Source organism: Esox lucius, chromosome 23, assembly GCF_011004845.1.
Source record: "Esox lucius isolate fEsoLuc1 chromosome 23, fEsoLuc1.pri, whole genome shotgun sequence".
Taxonomy (NCBI): Eukaryota; Metazoa; Chordata; class Actinopteri; order Esociformes; family Esocidae; genus Esox; species Esox lucius.
Genome location: NC_047591.1, coordinates 14,081,341 through 14,092,315, shown reverse-complemented (window position 1 = coordinate 14,092,315; position 10,975 = coordinate 14,081,341).

Sequence of the window (10,975 nt, the reverse complement as noted above, 5' to 3'; positions counted from 1 at the left end):
CTGGAGTGGAGCACGTAATTTGGTTATAGAGCACAGAGCGGTTTCAACAGTTTGCTTAATCACAGTCATGGCCAAGGACTTGCTATTGGTTCTTCTAAGATAGCCTACTTGAAAAGGAAATGGTAGCCTAAATAATGACAGAAGTAGATGTGATGTTTAAGTTTTTTTAATTTTAATTTTTTTAAATTCGCTCTCAGATTGTGCTTTGTCCTGACAACAGTATTCTACTAGGTCAAAATAAAGTGACAATTGCAGCACGGGCACTGACCAAGATGTTGATGATGATTCAATATGTTCCAATATGCATCCATCAGCAAGTTTGCACTTTACTGACAAGCCATCCCAGTGCTTGAGAACGTGAGTCTGCCGTATAGAAGATGTTCATCCACGGTGACAAATCCTTTAAGTGATAGTGTAACCACTACTTATATGTTCACTGGAGTAGCAGTCAAGTATTGCGCTCATAATGAACAGGAATATTCCGAAACTGTGAAAAACAAACACGTTCTGCTATTCTCTTGCTTACCAGCTCCAATCAGATTTTACGTTGTCGTACCAGTAGCTATAATTTACGATGCTAACTTGATGGTTTGCAACCGTGCGTGCATTACTCTCTGGAAGCAACGATTGTAAACACAGAGGTCTGTTCTGTTTCATTTTACCGCTTGGCTGTGCAGGTGTTTGTGATGGGCACGTGTGGCTGCACGGGTTACATCTACACGTACATTTATTCCACAGTCGTGCACGCGCTGTGGCAGGTCTTGGGTGCTTGTGATCGGATAAATCATAGATAGCTGTAGGCAATCCTGAGATTTTCTACTTTTCTTCCTCTTGGTTCAGGGACCAAGGAGAGGGAAATAAGTATGAAGGTAGTAGGAAGAGAGAGAATCTTTTTGTTGTTCACCCATGGTTTTCTCCTCTTTTTAGAACAGTGGTCTTTAAGGATGTATTTCAGGAGCCATGGAGTTCACTGAAAACAGCATATAATGGTTCTCCTTCACAGACAAATTTCAAGTTGCCCTAAGTATTTGAGTGCTGGCTGGCAATCATGAATGAATGTGTTCAAAACGAGTCGACTCCTCACTCAAAGGAATATGTTGTGTTCTCCCATGTCCTAACAGTACAGTAGGTGTGAATGGGGAGAATGGGGCCAAGCAGCCCATCTCTACTCACGCAGTTAAGTAATATGTAAAACATGGATCAGACTGTATGCATTGTGAATAGGTGCATTAGGCACCACTAAAGCTGCTGTGAGACCACTAACCATATCTTGGCATTGCCATGTCCACTGTATTACACTGGGAATGAATAGCCTGTACGCAGATGAAAGCATATAGGCTGTTACCAAACATACTCTCTGGAAGATGTGGGCTTTCATTAATATTTGCTTGTTACTTTTGGCCCCATTGCAACTGTAGCAATTATCAAAGTGTGTTAAACTGATTCCTCAATAGGCAACAGAAGGGTGCTGTATTTTAGAAGAAGTTGTATTTTTTTAGAAACTTGGAACATGTGTTTCTATTTGATAAAAGTCTTCCCCTTTCCCAGTTCCTTCCATTGAACAGTTGCCCTTAAGTTGTCATTGCTGAAGTTCCTGAAAACAACAGTGACATTAATTTGAGGATGTATTTATTTGAGAAGAAATTGGCCAAACATTGTGTGGAGCTGGGGACTGCGCTATATTTGAATATTTTAATGGGATAATCAAAACACATACATGCAGTGGAATAACTTTCATTACAGGTACAGAAACGTTAGTGAGCACAACGAGTCAGGACATCTGATCCATGTGAAAGTTGGCCACTTGAGGACATCATCCCTGGGGCATTAGTATTTGATCTTTAGACCAGAGGGAAGAGCGCCCCCTACTGGCCCTCCAACACCACTTCTAGCAGCATCTGGTCAACCATTCCAGGGACTGACCCTGACTGACCATGTTAAGCTTCATAGGCAAGCCGGCATTGGAATGCCCTGTCCCACATCCTTGGCTCTCTGTCTCCCTGTCTGTCCCTGCCTTTCTCTGTCACCACACACACGCCCACACGCAGCAACATGGACATGTAGTTGATTGGTTTCTGATTATTACTTAAGCAACCAAATGGCTGTCATGCCATGTGTGAGGATCTGCAGACAGTGGGAGTTATTGTATTGTGGCACATATCAATGTAATTTTCTCATATGCATATTCCTCTCCCTGCCATCCACTCCGCCTCCGATATCATTTACCGTAGAGATAGAGATGTTGCCTGCTCCAACTCTGAGTCTTTTTCAAGAACGCTCCAAGTGGTTGTGTTTGAAGCAGACGTCACAATTCAGTTGGACCTTGTTTGCAATTGACGACTAAAATAATTTAATGATCCGTCTTCGGCTCGCTTACAGGCTGCTGATTTTCCTCTAACTGCTCGCAGCAGGGAAAGCCTGGGGCTCATCTTCCAAACCCCAGCCAAAGTAATGGCTGCTCACCCCATGACAATCTGGCTATTTCTCAGCTCTCCTCTCTTTTCTCTCTGTTTTTCTTTTTGCCTTCTCTTTCTCCAACATACTGTTAAAACAAATGTCATTCCCTTCACTCTTTCCTTTGCGCTCTCCTTCCCCATCTCTCTCCTTTCCTTCTCGGTCAGTATTCATTTGTTTCTCTCCGTCTGTAGAAGGTGAGGAGTCATTTTAGGTTATGTGTTTAACCCTGGTTCCCTGAATATAAGGGAATGAGGTTTGATACATACGGGTGCATTTACAGAACATGAACATGCCAGGCCTTCCATCCGCTAATAACACAGCTTGGCCCTATCTACATTGATTCAGGTCTGCCCATCATCCTGATTTGGTGGTGTGAGACCGTTATAGAGTCATACCTTCTAATCACCTTCAGGTAACCAGCAGTATATATATCCATTGAAATTCCCTTTCATTTGCTGTGGTGCTGCACATACGGGTTATTTCAATCCTGCCCCAACCTAGAATGACGACATAAGACAATAACATTCCCATGCTAACATGTTAAAGCAGTGTTTCCTTAAACCCCTCTCTATTTGACTAACCCCTCAACTCCCTGAAATCTCAGTTGGCACACATCGTGTCTAACTGCATTAAAGTGTTTGGCAACGGGGGGACCTCTCGTCACCCATTCAAACATGGCTGTTGTGCTCCGTTATGGAAACGTTTAAATTGAGTGCACCGATTACTCTCCTTCAGCAGAGCTAACAAAAAACAACCCTTTGAGGTTGCGGTGACTGTAACATCCATGGCATGTGTCAACCCACTCAGGACGCTACACAGCGTTCGCTCTTTGAATGGGGCCTGAGTCATCCTGCCTCTATCCAGCAGTACGCCAGCAGAACGCCAGCAGAACGCCAGCAGAGCCGCAATCAGGCGTAGGTGCCTGTGTTGCTGGGAGCAGACGATGCTGCCGGACTGAACTCCGACCCCACTGAATCCCTGTTGGCCGGCTGATAGGCAGCGAGAGGGCCAGAGGATTAATGAGAAAACAGAGCACAAATTCATATTGTTCTGGCTCCAGGGACAACAGGCTAATTAGATACATGGTAAAGGAAAGCAGGAAGAGAAATGCCCTTGTCTGACTGGTATGAACAGGCAGGGAGTAGACAATTTAGCACTGTTGAGTGGTGACCTGACAGTTGGGGTATGTGGTGTGCTTCTGTTTTGCGTGTGCATGCGAAAATGTGGATTTCAAAATGTGTGTCCCCGCGGCTCGTCTGATTACGTGCCTATGATGTCACCCAAGTCTTATTGTGGGGAGGGGGAGAGGCAGGGGGCACCAGTCAGGCTACATTTACCTCATTACCCAAAATAAGTGATTGTTTTCCGGCGCACCGAGCAAGAGGCCAAGCTGACAATCTAATGTCTTTAGTTACACCGCGGGCAGGGAGCCACCGAGAGTCAACAGGGACCACTGAGCTCCATTCAGCGGTTTGACTGTTCACGTGGGATGCCCGCGTGCATGTTCCCTCCAGTCTCACAGCTAATGCACGGTGACATTCCACCTTTTACCTTCATACCCCTTTTGTACTCCTCCCATTGGAGGTTGCATGCCCGCTGTTCTCACTGCTGTCCTCTTGTTTTTATTTTCTCTTTTCACTGCAATACAGTATGTACGGTATGTCAGTATGTATGGTATGTACAGTATGTCAGTATGTACAGTATGTCAGTATGTACGGTATGTCAGTATGTACAGTATGTACGGTATGTCAATATATACGGTATGTCAGTATGTAAGGCATGTCAGTATGTACAGTATGTAATGTATGTCAGTATGTACGGTATGTACAGTATGTACGGTATGTACAGTATGTTCAGTATGTACAGTATGTCAGGAGCCATTATGCTCCTGAAGTGTGGTTACTGTTCTGTAGTTAGAAATAAGGTGGTGTTCATCAGAAACCCAAATTCAAATGCTGGGACAGTGGTCAGATGCCACAGTCTAATAGAAAATATATTAACAAGATAAAAGGTTTTTCCTGTTCCCGTATCCAATGCCAACGTAAAATAAACAGAACCTGATGCTTTATTCAGTGCTGATACATTTTTACAAAACTGAACAGTTTTTGTTATAAGTGGAGGTTGGATTAGCTTGCATGCATTGAGGGGCCAGAGAATCAGAGCCAGTAAGTGGGAAGACGGGACACATTTCATTGCCATGTAGGCACCACAAATCTCAATCAGAAGGTGATTGCTACACGTTGATCGGATGACAATAACCACATGTTGACACGAGGTGTAACCATGGCTTGGTCCTGTAGTCGCCACTCGGTCCAGCTCTATCCCCAGAGTCTCCACGCATGTGACCGTCACAAGCAGGACCTCACACCATGCCAGACCATGTCGACGATGGAGGCAAACCTTGAAATACCTGTCCTTTTCCTGTCCTCTTCTACCTGTTTCTCTCACTTAGCTCGGCCTACCTCACCTGCGCCACCAGGTTGTGTCTGAAGCCCTCTCCCTGTCTGTGTTGATATGTTGACACACACACACACACACAGAAGTTTGAGGTGTTATTACCCAAACACCTCTTCTGTGATATCAAGATATCAAACTTGTGATTGATGCCTTGCTCTGTTAGCAGACTAGGGACCCTCAGTATGCTCTTTGAAGCACATCTGATGCCCTTCTGGTCCTTTTCTTGCTGCTCAATCGACCAGGAAGTCTACACTATAATCTTTATGGGCCTGTGGAAAACGCATTCTCCGGGCTTCTAACTTGGTTGAGCTCACAGGCATCCAAGCCACCAGAAGGAGTCACTAGAGCGCATCAATGCAAGGCAACCATTACAAAGCCGGAAGAATGCTTGCAATGAAGCAGCTAACTGTGACAGTGACTTTACCATTGCAAGAGACAGGGCTTTTGAAATGCCCCCCCCCCCCCCATGCGTGTATAACATTGAAAAGCCAGGTTTCATCACAGTCAAAAACTGTATCAGCACACAAGTGTAGCTTGCAATTGTAACAGAGCTCATTTTCTTTAAACAAAAATAAAATAAAATAATAAAGTAGTTAAATGTGTTACAGACCCCAAACAGATTTTCACAAAATGTTCATGTTTTAACACTATGCTGGCAGTGAATAATTGGTAAAAGTTTTTGGATAAAATAATATGATCCTGTTTTCTTGGTGCAGAAATAACTATATTTTAGGCTGTCTATCAAAGCCTCATAGCAACTAGCTGTGGTGGTGTACATGTATATGTCTTCATAAAACTGCCTCACTTCACCCATGTGTGACAGAGACTGAAAAGAGGATGTTGCATTGTAGAATCCTCGACAATATTCAGCTATGTGCCAGTATGTTGACATGAGGGTTCTATAGATCTATAGGTACTCTACCTGAGTTTAGGGAGATCACACGCTGTGACAGAAAAGTTTATTTCAAAAACGCATCCATATTTAGGTCCTTTTTCTTGACCATCAAGGTAACTAGCTACCAGTAAATTAAGGATTTGGTAGAAGTTGATTGCGTTAATCCTCCAGCTTCCCAAGACCAAAAGGAAAATGGTCTTTATGAGTTTGGTAGCTGAATGTAGGTGCCTGGCTCATGGACCATCGGGAATACCTTGTGTTTTGGCAGCGGTCAGCATTTGCTGTGCTGCAGTAACAGCTGGCTAAATGAGGCATGTTAATGTCCTAAGAGGGCAGAGTGTTGTATGTGATGTACCTTTTACAGCTTCATCCATCACAAGCTCACAGGAGTCTGAAATAGGGGGACATCCGTCTGCAACCGATACAAAACCCCCCTCCGGCCCCTCCGCCCTCATCCACCCTCAAGCCCGTGGGTGAGAATCAAGTCCCCGGCATAGATCAGCTGAGGGAGACGGTTAAGAGAAGCGGGGAAGCGGGAGGGCCAGGGCAAGGCAGAGAGAGTTAAGTGGGAGATTGACTTTAGCAGGCAGCAGAAGGCTGAGATGGATCCTTCGTGGCAGGTAGCTTTTATAACAACTGTCTGGTTTTCTGCGTGTCAAGACTACACAGACCTGCACAGAATAGAAGGATAGGCACTGCGGAATTATTCAGCCTTTTCACTTCAGGGTGTTCGTGCCTCTGTTTGAGTGTGTGCCACTAATGTGGAGCAGGAGTGTATTAGTGAACCCTATATCAGTCACTTCCTGTCAAGTGATATGAGCAACGCTAATCATTTTCTATGTCTGAGAACCTCCAACTCAATAGCCTCACATTATCATTACTGTGATCTGCGGTGGGAATCATTGGCCCGCTAAAAACGGACTCCGGCGCTGTGAGCCCCCTCTGGCCTCGGCAGAGTTCAGCATGTCCGTGATAAGGGGCGTCTGTCCTTGTCACGAGGAGTGATTTCCTTCTGTCAACTCACCGGCAGCCCTCTTCCTCATCTCTCTCCTTTTGTTTTCCCTCTCTCCACTGTCCTATTCTCGCTTGTAGCCTTTCAGGTGACCTGTCCCACGTCCCCAAACCAAGCCCTTTCAGTTGGCACTGGGGGGCTTGGCACAGAAGTCTTTGTCTGTATCAGCAGAGGCGCTTCTTAAAACCCCACACTGATCATACAAGCAGGCATCCATCTTCTGATCTGATATTTATGAAAGCATCTTGGATTGCTCTTATATAAACGTCTGAGAGACATATTATCGGAATAATGCACCCCCAGAGCGTCAGCTTTTTAAATGTGTGATCACTGCAGATAAGCAGATGAAATTGAAGTGTGAAATCATCTTCCCAGACATTGGGATGTCTCACCGCCCACACAAATCATACACACAACATTCTTTGGTTTTCAGCTTCTGTCTAACAGCTCTGTGCAGTGTGTCAACGACTCTTGTTTAGTTATTAGCAGCTGATGATTCCCACACAATTCCAGACCGTCATTTTATCTCCTCTATCCCTTGCACTTAAGTATGATAATGACATTCTTTGAAAAAAAAAATTCTCTGAACATTAGGGATTCAAGCATTCATGTTTAGCAGGTTCTCCTTGCAGTTTTTGAATGCAAAATACTGGAGCATTTGAGGACAGCGTAATGTTTTCATACGACTCTTCTTTGGTTTTCCACATTGTGATGGTTTAACATCACAATGTATAATACAACTTTAGAAAGCGTGACCAGTTATCATTATTTTTGGTATATGACTAAGAACCACGTGACAACAATTTCATTTAAATATAACTGACATAATACTTTTCTGTTGCCCCTAGCAGCGTGACGACCCCATTGTGCCAGAGGTTTCTCCAGAGCTCCCCAGACCATCAATGACCCACCGCCAAACATCATGCTTGATGATGTTGCAGGCAGCATAAAGTTCACTATGGCGTCTTCATACTCTTTCACGTCTGTCACATGTGCTCAGGGTGAACCTGCTCTCATCTGTGAAGAGAACAGGGCGCCAATGGCGGATGTGCCAATTCTGGGGTTCTCTGGTGAATGCCAATCGGGCTGCACGGTGCTGGGCTGTGAGCACAGATCCCATTAGAGGACGCCAGGCCCTCATTCCACCCTCCTGGAGTCTGTTTCTGACAGTTTGGTCAGAAACATGCACACCAGTAGCCCACTGGAGGTCATTTTGTATGGGTCTGGCAGTGCTCCTCCTATTCCTCCTCACACAAAGGAGCGAATATTGGTCCGGCTGCGGGGTTGATGCCCTTCTTTGGTCCTGTCCAGCTCTCCTCGTGTAATGGCCTGTCTCCTGGTATCTCCTTCATGCTCTTGAGTCTGTACTGGGAGACACAGCGAACTTTCGTGCAACGGCACATATGGATGTGCAGTCCTTGAGGAGCTGGACTACCTGTGCAACCTGAATGAGCTGCAGGTACCACCTCATGCTACCAGTAGTGACAAGGACACTAGCAAAACACAAAACTAAATATTCAGTCAGGAAAGATAAGGCGAGAGCAATTGTCTGTGACCACCACCCGCAAAACCATTCCCTTTTTGGGGGTTGTCTTGTTTTTTCCTCTCCAGTGCACCTGTTGTCACTTTCATTTACAACAAAACAGTTGACACTGATTCACAAACGCTTATGGTTCCTAACTGGACATATTGATATCCCTGAAGTTTAATTGACTTGGTGTTATACTGTGATGATTACGTGTTCCCTAAATCTTTTTGAGCAGCCTAGTTGCTTTACAACAACAAAATATACGTTGTTCTGATTCTGTTTATTCATGGCGGTGGAAGGACTTCAATGCCGGACATCCAACTTCACAGCTCATTCCACTCCAGTACACTTTGAGTGTGAAACTGGGAGGGAGTACCAGGGAGTATCTTTTTCAAAAGGTAACTTGTGATTATTGATTGTTTGCACTACAAAAACATTTGACACAGAACATGCGAGGCAAAAGGTGATGTGGAGTCCCTGGACACCACCCATATGTTGTTTTGGAACTACAATACTTTTATTTAGATGGATGAAACTTGATGCTAGATTTGCATCTGATATATATATTTTTTTAATGATATAGTGTACATGGCTGAAAGTGACCTTCCAAGGTAACGTGGGACACTTTTGACCAATAGTCCAGCAGCTACTGAGGACTGAGGATGACACATTGCTCAATGTGTATTGGAGTGGAATGAGCGTTGATGTAGGAAGTCTGGTTTGGCAAAGCACTTCCAGCTCGATAGAAACAGAATCAGAAACAAAAAAACTGCTGTTGGGAAGCAACTAAAAACGTCTCACACTGGCGCCGAAACACTTCTGCTATTAGCAAGAACAGCACTTAGTTACCAGATGAACAATGTTGTCAGCGAATTTATACGGCTTCCAGGTAGTCTGGCCAAAGTGCTGCCTGCGCATGTGTTTATCTTTGCTAGAGTGAATAGTTTTGAGGCATGTTAATGTCTCAAAACTGTTTAAATGAAATTGTGTTCACAAAAGTTGATTTAGTCTAAATTGGCTCTTAGTCATTATATATGACAATATACCTTAAACCCTGAGTTTCTTTTACAATCCACTAACCAGCATACTTACAACAGTAGACAAGATGCCACATCATAAGGTCTGATAAACCATAGATTTTAGTCAATCATTAATCAAACCACTTAGTTCAAAGTATATAATTAACTGACAGAATACATCGGACTCAATTTATGATTATGCAAGGTCTAAGGTCATAAACACAATAATTATCATTTGCCTTTTTGATTGTTTCTAACATTCCTATTAGCCTATGTAAATATGTATAATTGGTTGGCCATACCTCCTATGGATTCATATGGTATACATAAATTTAGTTCATTTATGTTTCATCAGCCTTCACTCCCCAGAAGGTGTCGGTGACCTTAAAATCCTCTATCTTCTGCAGAGTGTAAACATCCTGTGGCCACTTGTCTGAGAACATCCTGGTTTGTGTGGTCAGTATTAACATGCAGGGCTGGCATCTGCCTGTCCCACCCAGCCACTCTCAGGACCTCCCACTGAAGCACATCACCCTGCAAGGTCGCACAGTGGGCCTGACTTTGCCTGGCCACCAGGACCCAAAGATAAAAATGCCCACGCTGCTGTAAATAAGTATACAAATAATAAAATATCCCGCCAATTCAGCTTAAATTGAACGGCAAGGGGGTTATTTTATCACCGTGTCTCTGAGATTTTAATCTTCCTCAGTAAATCGTACACCTCCTCTCCCATGAGTCCTGCCCCAGGCCAGTGCTGCCAGATGCACATGGCTGTGAGGTCACGGACAGACAGGGAGGGGGGTTCTCACTGTCAGCTCGCTGCCTACCTACTGGAGGGGGTACTTTGTTCAGCTTTCACTTAGACTTTGTCAACTTTGTCATATTGCCCAAACCACATTTACAGTATCTCACAAAAGTGAGACCACCCCTCACATTTTTGCAAATATTTTCATGTGACAACACTGAAGAAATGACACTTTGCTACAATGTAAAGTAGTGAGTGTACAGCTTGTATAACAGTGTACATTTGGTGTCCCCTCAAAATAACTCCACACACAGCCATTCGCCTTATTCACCCACGTCACTTCCTTTAAACCAAAACGAGGCTGTGGGGTACGGAAGTAACGTTGGCCTGCCCATCTGTCATAACGTTACCTACAATGCAGCTGCATTGTTGTGTTCCCAAATGTACATCTTCAAAGAGAAAGAAATCCCATACAAGTCAAACATTCCATCGTTTCCCAAAAGATCCTGTATTTTGCCGTGAATGGATTCCGGTCGCCATTTCAAGGTAAGATATTAACATTAGTTTACGATGCTAACGTTAGCCATATTTTTGTTAACTGTCATAGAGATAGCTAGCTAAACCTTCTGGCTAAATATACATGACTTGATTAGCCACGAACCGGTCCTTTTTAAGTTATAACAAGCGAAGGGCTGATTCGGGGGTAACGTTAAGCAAGTAGTTGCTCTTTTTACTAGCCTGGTCAGCTAACGTCCTGCCGTGGGTAGCGTGTCTTACAGCAAAATATAAACAAGACGTGATCTGTGCCTGTTTATGATAATAACCATTGCTAATCTAGACCATGTTAAGCACACAACTACGT